Genomic DNA, 9,338 nt, shown 5'->3' with positions numbered 1-9,338 from the left:
TATACCTAAAATATATATTTATAATAGATATACCTAAAATATATATTTATAATAGGTATACCTAAAATATATATTTATAATAGATATACCTAAAATATATATTTATAATAGGTATACCTAAAATATATATTTATAATAGATATACCTAAAATATATATTTATAATAGGTATACCTAAAATATATATTTATAATAGATATACCTAAAATATATATTTATAATAGGTATACCTAAAATATATATTTATAATAGATATACCTAAAATATATATTTATAATAGGTATACCTAAAATATATATTTATAATAGATATACCTAAAATATATATTTATAATAGGTATACCTAAAATATATATTTATAATAGATATACCTAAAATATATATTTATAATAGATAAATATATATAAAATATATAAAAATAATGCATGGCATTAGCAGCAACCTGGATGGGACTGGAGATTCTAAGTAACTCAGGAATGGAAAACCAAATATTGTATGTTCTCACTCATAAGCAGGAGCTAAGCTATGAGGATGCAAAGGCATAAAATGATACAATGGACTTTGGGGACTTAGAGGAAAAGGGGTGAGAGATAAAAGACTACAGATTGGTTCAGTGTATACTGCTTGGGAGATGGGTGCACCAAAATCCCACAAATCGCACCAAAGAACTTACTCATCTAACCAAATACCACCTGTTCCCCAAAAACCTATGGCAATAAAAAATTTTTTAAAAAAAGCACGTGGAGGCAAACACACATGCAGTTTTGTGAAAACTGCATCCACAAATAAACAAGTGGTACTGGTTTCAGTAAAATTGATAAGGAGTAAAAATGCCCAGAGCAGCAGAAAAGAGGTGGGGGCTGCAAGCTCAGCAGCCAAAGCTGCAGATTCTTGGGTATGTGGACATCCAGAGGGAACGCAGGAGTGACAGACTTGAGAACAGATTTTTTTCTGTAACAGGAATTTGATTCTAATACTGCTGCTAGTGTCTGGCATTTACAGCTAATATGGTTTTATTTGACATCTAAGTGTTTATGACAGTGATCCGGGCCATGAACTTTCTGGCACAAAAGATTCCATCCACTCCATAATAACTGGGCCTTTAGAGGTGAAAAGGATAAATGTTAACATTTATCACAAAATTAATGCTTAGTTACCACTCAGAGTGGACCTTGGCTCCTTTCTGCAACTAGGAGCTGGGAATCAGGAACAGATGGGGGTCCCCAACTGGTCCCTGCCTGACAAGAGGGACTAGACCAGTGAGAGTGGCAGGAGGCCTACAGTAGGAATTGGTCTATACCTGAGCTCTCCAGTAGGGTAACCCCTAGCCCCATGTGAGTATTTTAGTGAAATTAATACAATTAAATTCAACTGAAACCTCAGTTTCTCAGTCACACTAGCCACTGTTAATACAAAGTGACTGAGGTAGGTCTTGATTAACAGAGGTTTGTCTACACAAGGCTGAGGATGCAGGCAGGGAAAAATGTAAGATGCAGGAGATCTGCAGCCTATGCTTTGTCCAAGGAGGTTTAGGAACTTCGGTATTTAAAGGGGAAAGAGCAAGCAAGAGGGGGAAAAAAGGAGGGAGAGGGAGGGTAGGCAGTGAGACAAATGGTTACATTCTTGTGAGGCTCTGATTAGCCTCAGTAAATCCATATTTTACATGTGAAAAGAGGGAGAAAATGAAAAAGTCCATTGTGCATTTGTCTCAGAGTAGGCAGAGGGATGATTTCTGGTCTTGTCCTTGTGCTGCACCTGTGAAGATAAGCTGGTAATTGACATTGTCATGGTAAGAGTCAACAGAACTCAGTTTTGTAGGCCTAGTTTATAGGGGTGATATGTACCCTGGAAGATTTAGGGACTCAAGAAATTTCCTTGTAAGCAATTTGTGAGGACAGCCACCTGGGGAGATAATGTGGTCTTCTATCACTGTGGGAACACGTCTTACAGATGAGGCTGACACAGGGCTGCAAAATTACAGCTGTTTGGGAACAGAAGAAAAGTAGTATTGCATGACTCAGTTCCTAAGCTTAAATTTCCCTTTGGCACAGTAAGTTTGGAGTCCTGAGAGTTTTTCTTTTTGAGACAGAGTCTTGCTCTATTGCCCGGGCTGGAGTGCAATGAGGCAATCTTGACTCACTGCAACCTCCGCCTCCTGAGCTCAAGTGATCCTCCTGCCTCAGCCTCCCAAGTAGCTCGGACTACAGTTACATGCCACCACACTTGGCTAATTTTTGTATTTTTGATAGAGACAGGGTTTCGCCATGTTGCCCAGGCTGGCCTAGAACTCCCAAGCTCAGGTGATCCACCCACCTCGGCCTCCCGAACTGTGAGATTACAGGTGTGAGCCACCACAATCCCGGCCTCCAAGAGTTTATTTTCTTTCACATCACATTTTAAGGGTCCAGTAACTACATGTAGCTAGTGACTGACACATTAGACAACTGAGATACAGAACCACAGCCAATGTTCTATTGGAAGCGCTGGCCTAGACTGTTCTAAGCCCTGTGGGCCTATGATCCTATAGTACTTAGTAGGTGCTCAAAAAATATTAGTTAAATGAATGTCTGATTCACTGATAACTTCTCCCATACCTCAATCTATGTCTGTGTTACATAGTATAACAGCAAGATGGTATAATCATAAAAACATCTTTGAATGACAGTCCCAAAGATTTGGAACTAATAATAATCATACAGTGGACAGAAGAGGAGAAAGAATTGGCTTTTATTATCTACCCATAGAACCAGAAGATCTAGAAAAAAGATATGCTAGTAAAAACAGGGTTACCAGCTGGCAAGCAGTTGGTGTTGATCCAGAGGTGGAAATGGCAACGAATAGGAGTTAACCCCTGTATTCAAGTCCTGATCCATCAAAAAAAGCAGTGGCTCTCAACCCTCCCTGCACACTGGAATCCCTGGGAGAGCTTTTAAGAAAGATAACCTACATCCCACCCCAAGATTTTTTAATTAGTCTGGCTGAAACCTAGGCTTTGCCTTTTAAGTTCCCCAGGGGTTTCTAATGCACAGCCAAAGTTGAGAAGAACTGAACCCAAGTTCTGTAAGGCCTTGAGCCCATCACTTGACTTCCAGGAACCTCAGTTTCCCTAACTGTAAGATGGGAAGCCTAGTTTCAGCAATCTTCAAGGGTTCTTCCAACTTCATTGGCTGAAGGTTTTTAACTTAGGTCCATGGGTGCAGGGGTTTTCTCATTTGTCACATTACAACAGCTATCCTAGAAGAAAAACAATGTTAAGAAAATTCTATTCCCAGGTAAGAGAAGGCCTCAAAGCTTAAGTCCACTTACCCTCACTACAGCAGCAAGCATGTGGCTCTAGTTTCATTTAATATGCATTAAAAGGTTGTTTTGTGCTATGTCCTAGACAAGCACAAAAAAACACATTTAATGACTGTTCTGCTGTCTCTCATTCTCTAACAGTCCTGTGTTTAAGTTTTATCACCATCTTCTCCAGTCCCCAAAAAGCTTATTCTCCTTAAAGAGAACCTTCTTATTCTTCCTCTTGCACCACGAAGCACAACACAGACACTCAATTACTTGAAAAATAAAATACTCTGATTTATGTAACCTTCCCAATTAGGAAATTCAGTTATGAGGAAGCAGCAAATTAACTCTGAAACTTCAGTGGCTTAATACTGCAAAGGTTTATTTCTCATTTATGCTAGGTGCACAAGGCTGGCTGGTACTGAGGCTCTGCTTTCTAAGGTCACACTGACACCAACAAGCTGCCTGACAGCCACCAGGCAGAGGAAGAGAAGAGCACAGCAAACTCCCGTGGGTTCTTCTCTGCTTCCACCTGAAGTGATCGACATCAGTTCTACTTAGCGCCCACTCAATAAAAGTAATCACAGGGTCCCACTGAACTGCAAGGGGGCTAGGAACCATGGAGAAGCATGAAGGTATCATCTCTGCCACCCTAAGTGTTCCTGCTTTGAGAAGTCAGCAGGAAATCCAAGTAGTATCCAAAAGGGTTTCAAAAAGAGTGTGGGCCAGTCATGGTGGCTCATGCCTGTAATCCCAGCACTTTGGGAGTCAGAGGCTGGCAGATCACCTGAGCTCAGCCTGGCCAACATGGTGAAACTCCATCTCTACTTAAAATACAAAAATTAGCTGGGCATGGTGGCATATGCTTGTAATCCCAGCTACTCAGGAGGCTGAGGCACAAGAATTACTTGAACCTGGGAGGCAGAGGTTGAAGTGTGCCAAGAGTGCACCACTGCACCCCAGCCTGGGCGACAGAGTGAGACTCCATCTCAGAAAAAATAGAAAAAAAAAGTGTGAAGTTAGAGGACTGAGACTCAGATATGAGGGTAGGTGAAGTAGTGTCAAATATCCTGCCATGGCCACCACTGTTTTAGAAAGACTTCTACAGATTCTTGAAATTGAGTTTTTCATATCCTAACCCTATATTGTATATTTTCATCATAAGTTGGATGGAAAACTTCACAAAGGTACAGATATGTCATTTTTAATGCTGTATAATCAGACTCTGGCACATAATCGCTCAATAATAATTTTTAATGAATGAATGATGAATCAACAGTGAGGCAAGTAATTAGAAGAAAAGTCTATAAATGAAAAGCTACTGATAAACTGCCTGGTCAACACACAATTAAGAGGTTTGAATTATAAACAAGATTATAGCAGCATAAAAATATGGAGTCAAAGTTAATCTTTTGACTTCAATTTATTGCACTGCTTACACATTCTGTTAGAATCATAAAGCCCCAGTTTAACTCCTAACTTGGTGTACTCCAGCAATGAACAGACCAGACCACTTTCCTTATGGACTTAAACCTGAGTTTCCCAGCCTTGTCACTGTTAACATCTGAGGCTGGATAGTTCTTTGTTGTGGGGGTGCCACCTTGCGCATTACAGAGCACTGAGAAGCATCCCACTAGATGCCAGTAGCAAATCCTCCTCATGACAGTTGTGACAACCAAAAATGTGCCCAGACATTACCAAATGTTTGGGGCAGGGGTGCAAATTGCTGCCCCACTCATCTCTAATCTGGAGCAGCTGGGCAAAGCATCCTAACCTGTGGGGAAAAAAATTAGCAGGAAAAATAGGTCAATGACAATAAATTACAAAGAGCTTCAAGGGTACTCATCTGCAGACAGACGGTGGTGATGGTCACACAACATTGTGAATATACTTAATGCCACTGAACTGTACACTTAAACAGTGAAAATGTTGAATGGTTATGTGTATTTTACAACTTTTTTTTATACTTTGACTCTTTAGACAAGATGACTAATTAGTGGAAGCAATATTACCAGTAGATAGTTATATGCATTATACTTTATGCTAGCTAAAACATTTTGTGTATGTACAACATAACCATAACTGAGCAATTGAAAGCGAGATAAAGATAAAAATAAAAATTATTAGGAGACCCAAAAACCAGCATTATAGGAACTAAAATGGCCAGCTAAAAGAAGAAGTAATCAAACTCTACCTCTACTAAGAAGCTTTGCTGGCTCCAGAAGGGTATCCTCAGACACTCTTAGCTCTCTGGTTTTGCCAGATGTGTGCACAGCAGGCATTTAAGTTGCACCGAGTACACAAGCACTCTGCATTCTCAAGGTGAATGAGTCTGAGTGCACCAATATGCAAGGACAATAGTCCTAGTGGTTCTGTGAGACTATAGCTTCTTGACATGAGGAACCATGTTTGATTAGGACTTTGTTATAATGTCTTCATATGTTTAGCACCATCCTTAGACCTGAGCAAGAGGGACCCCTTCCCTGACACTGTGTTGCAGAGGGCATTAAATATCACAAAATATAAATCATTAAAGAACACGTAGTGTGCCTCTGTCCTTGGGATCAACATTCAGTGCTGTCACAGCATGACCTGAAATGCTCAACACCGCTCTGGTGACTAACACCTTCAGGCCTCAGAGAAACGCTTCTCCACACCTTGTCCTGTGTTCTTGAAATAAGACAACAGTTCCCAGCTGCCTTGAGGTTCATGGGTTGTAACATTGCCAGCACTGGAGAAATGATGCTTTGGAGTGTGGGGAAGAAGCAGGCAGCAAAGAGGCTTAGGTAAAAGGGAGGACAAACTCATTATCCTTCCTTTCAGATAGCACATGCAAAAGATTCTTACATAATGGATTATCATTTTCCAATTAGGCCAAGGGTCCAAGTCCTTGCTTCTCCACATGCTCTTGTCGTGGTTCCAGGGGTGCTAAGTATTTGCAACCCCTGCAACATGACAGAGGAGGAATGCTTTGCAATACTGAACAATTCCTACTATTCTTATGTGTTTACACATATGTGCAGGTATAACATGCCCAAACCAAGATAGTGATTCTATATATTGGCAGCTGGATAGAGATTGAATAGAATTGCAACCTTCTTTATTTTTAAAATAGTAAATGTTTAAAAATGTTTTTAATTAAAAATATGAGATTTAAATAATTTGATAAAATATACTTTAAACAGATGTAGGGTTACATTCTCTTGCCCTGGCCCTCCAAATGTCAGGGTGGGCTTGGAAATACTGAGACGGTAGAGTGCATTACTCTTTGAAAAGCTCACATGCTCCCCTGTCTTCCTCTCACTCATGAATGCTAAGTCAGAGCCTTGCCCAGAGGGAGTACTCATCATCAAGGTGGGTGATAGACAGTAGACACAAACTCAGTTGGAAAATGAAATTTAAATTAAAAGCCATGGAAACAAGGAGAGTTTTCCCCGACACTAGAGGGCAGGAGTCAAGCAGTCAGAAAGGGAGGTGGGGCCAGGAGAGAGAAGGCCTGGCCTGCACAGAGGTGCTGCAGGCAGAACATGCAGAAGCTACCTCATCACCGAGTTTTGCATCCCCTGAAAGCCTGATCCACTCTAAAAACAGTCTTGTGCTAAGAGTTGGCACACCTAGATACCTTGTACCCATCATGGCTCTGGGGAGAAAAAGGTATAAGATGCTATTCCCCCAAGAAGTTTATCATCTTGTTGACTTCAGTATGAAACATCTTACATTATGCCAGGTGAAATAAACCAGATACAAAAGGACAAATACTGTACGATTCTACTTCTGTGAGGTACCTGGGATCATCAAACTCAAGAGACAGAAAGTAGAATGGAGGTTTCCAGGTGCTGTGGGGGGAGAAGAGATTGGGAAGTTGGTGTTTAATGGGGATCAAGTTTCAGCTGTATAAGAGGAAGAGTTCTGAAGAAAGATAGTGGTGACGGTTACACAATGTAAATACCACTGAGTTGCGCTGACTGCCACTGAATTTTAACTCAAAAATGGTTAGCATGGTAAATTTTATGCTACATATATTTTACCAAAATAGAAATGAATGAATGAATGAGCAAAAGCAAGAGTGAAAAAACCTTTCAGAACATCATTCTCAGTAAACTATCGCAAGGACAAAAAACCAAACACCGCATGTTCTCACTCATAGGTGGGAATTGAACAATGAGAACTCATGGACACAGGAAGGGGAACATCACACACCGGGGACTGTTGTGGGGTGGGGGGAGGGGGGAGGGACAGCATTAGGAGATATACCTAATGCTAATTGACGAGTTAATGGGTGCAGGAAATCAACACGGCACATGGATACAGATGTAACAAACCTGCACATTGTGCACATGTACCCTAAAAGCTAAAGTATAATAAAAAAAAATAAAAAAATAAAAAATGTAAAAATCACACACACACACAAAAAAAACCTTTCAGAGGCACAGAGAGAAGCTTGACTGTCTTGAAGAGGGGACAAGTTAGCAAGTCGGAGGAAAGTCCTATCATAAGTCAGAGGTTAGGAATATCATTGTCTTCCTGGAAGATAATCTAACTGATGTTAATCCTTTGCTGATGCAGTGAAACCCACACTATTGAACTTCAGGGGGAGGGAGGATGCACGAGGTTGGTTGGAATAGGCTGCTGGGGCAGATTTTCATGCCAGCATAGTACACCATGGATAATTTCAGCTTCAGAGGAGACTCTGCATTCAAAGTCTGGCCACGTAATTTCTGTGCTCCTGCCTCTAGTCCACAGCTCCGCCAAGTCACTCGTAATGATAGCTCAGAGCCAGCTGTGGACAAGCCACTGCCCAGGAGCAACCTGGACAGACTCAGATGTTCAGAGCCCATTATTTCTCGAGAGCTGCTAATCTCCAGTGCCAGGCTTTCCTTCCAATTACATGCTGCCTGGCCTTGTAGCAGGGGAAGGTGGAGATGGGGTCTGGGCAGCTGCCAGGATTAGTCATGCAGGGCCAAATTCGTTTTCAGCAGGGTGGCCAAGCATCTGCTCTGTTTTAACAACATGGCAGATCATTCCTCACTACCTCCGTGCAACTTTTTAAAAACACCCACCCACTAGAAAAGATCAACTGAAATGCAATCTGCTGGAGTAGAGTAGAAGATACACCATTCAAGTGGGTGGACTAATTTCATTTTTTTTCCCGGGCGTGGGGTGGGAAGTTATTCAACATGGCAAACATAATTCCATCTGTTGGGAGTTGTGCTTCACATCTCAAAAGCAAGAGGTGGCTAGCGAAGGCTGCCTACTAGGAAGAGGAATGTGAGGAGTGCACACCTTGGTACAGACATTGTCTAACAAGCTCATGTTCCAGGTTTACCAAGTGATATGCTTAAGTTGATATAAAACAGAAGTTAGTAGTAGGATGTTCAATCAAGTTAATCACCAACCATCTAGAAAAGGAGACAAGACCAAGAATAGGCAGGAAATGATCAAAGGACAGAGGATATGGTGCACACTTTTAGTGCTGTTGCCATTCAGAGAGGAAATAGTCTCTCCAATCCGAACCTTTTCTCCAAGCAATGTCTGTTCTGCAGCCCAAACTCAATCCATCTCAAAGCTGACTCTTAATTTGTTACCAACCATTTTGTTCCAAACTTGTTTTTCTCCCAGTCATCTCCCCCACTGTAAAGTCTGCATGAACTACCTCTGCCTGCATCCTCAGCCTCAAGCCACCCAACCGTCCCCTTCCCCAACAGCTCCCAGATGCACTGGCTTCCTTCCCTTTCCTGGAACACAAGGTCTCAGGGCTTGGGCACACACAGCTCCTGCCTGGAATACTCTACTCTTGGTCACCGCACCCTGAATCTTCCATGGCCAACTCCTTCCCAAAACCCTCTCTCCTCAAGAGGAGTTCCAGCTACTCTGGGGGCTGAGGCAGGAAGAGGATCACTTGAGCCCAGGAGTTTCAGGCCCGCCTGAGCAACACAGTGAGATCCCATCTCTTTAAAAATAAAAAGAGCGGGTTCCTTTTCTCTCCTATACCTCATGCACTCACTTCCATGCCTACTGCCATTTATCGTAATACTTTGTCTCACTTTTGTGTTCATGT

At 41.6% G+C, this 9,338-nt stretch overlaps 1 protein-coding gene across 3 annotated transcripts in view; it reads right to left on the bottom strand.

Annotated features, from left to right (window-relative positions):
- The window catches only part of MYO5B (myosin VB), a 374,136-nt gene that overhangs the window by 226,699 nt on the left and 138,099 nt on the right, over positions 1 to 9,338 (bottom strand). The gene's annotated exons all lie outside the window — the stretch shown is intronic.

The sequence above is a fragment of the Hylobates moloch genome, unplaced genomic scaffold, assembly GCF_009828535.3.
Source record: "Hylobates moloch isolate HMO894 unplaced genomic scaffold, HMol_V3 SCAFFOLD_5, whole genome shotgun sequence".
Classification (NCBI taxonomy): Eukaryota; Metazoa; Chordata; class Mammalia; order Primates; family Hylobatidae; genus Hylobates; species Hylobates moloch.
This window is presented reverse-complemented; position numbering and strand designations above follow the sequence as displayed.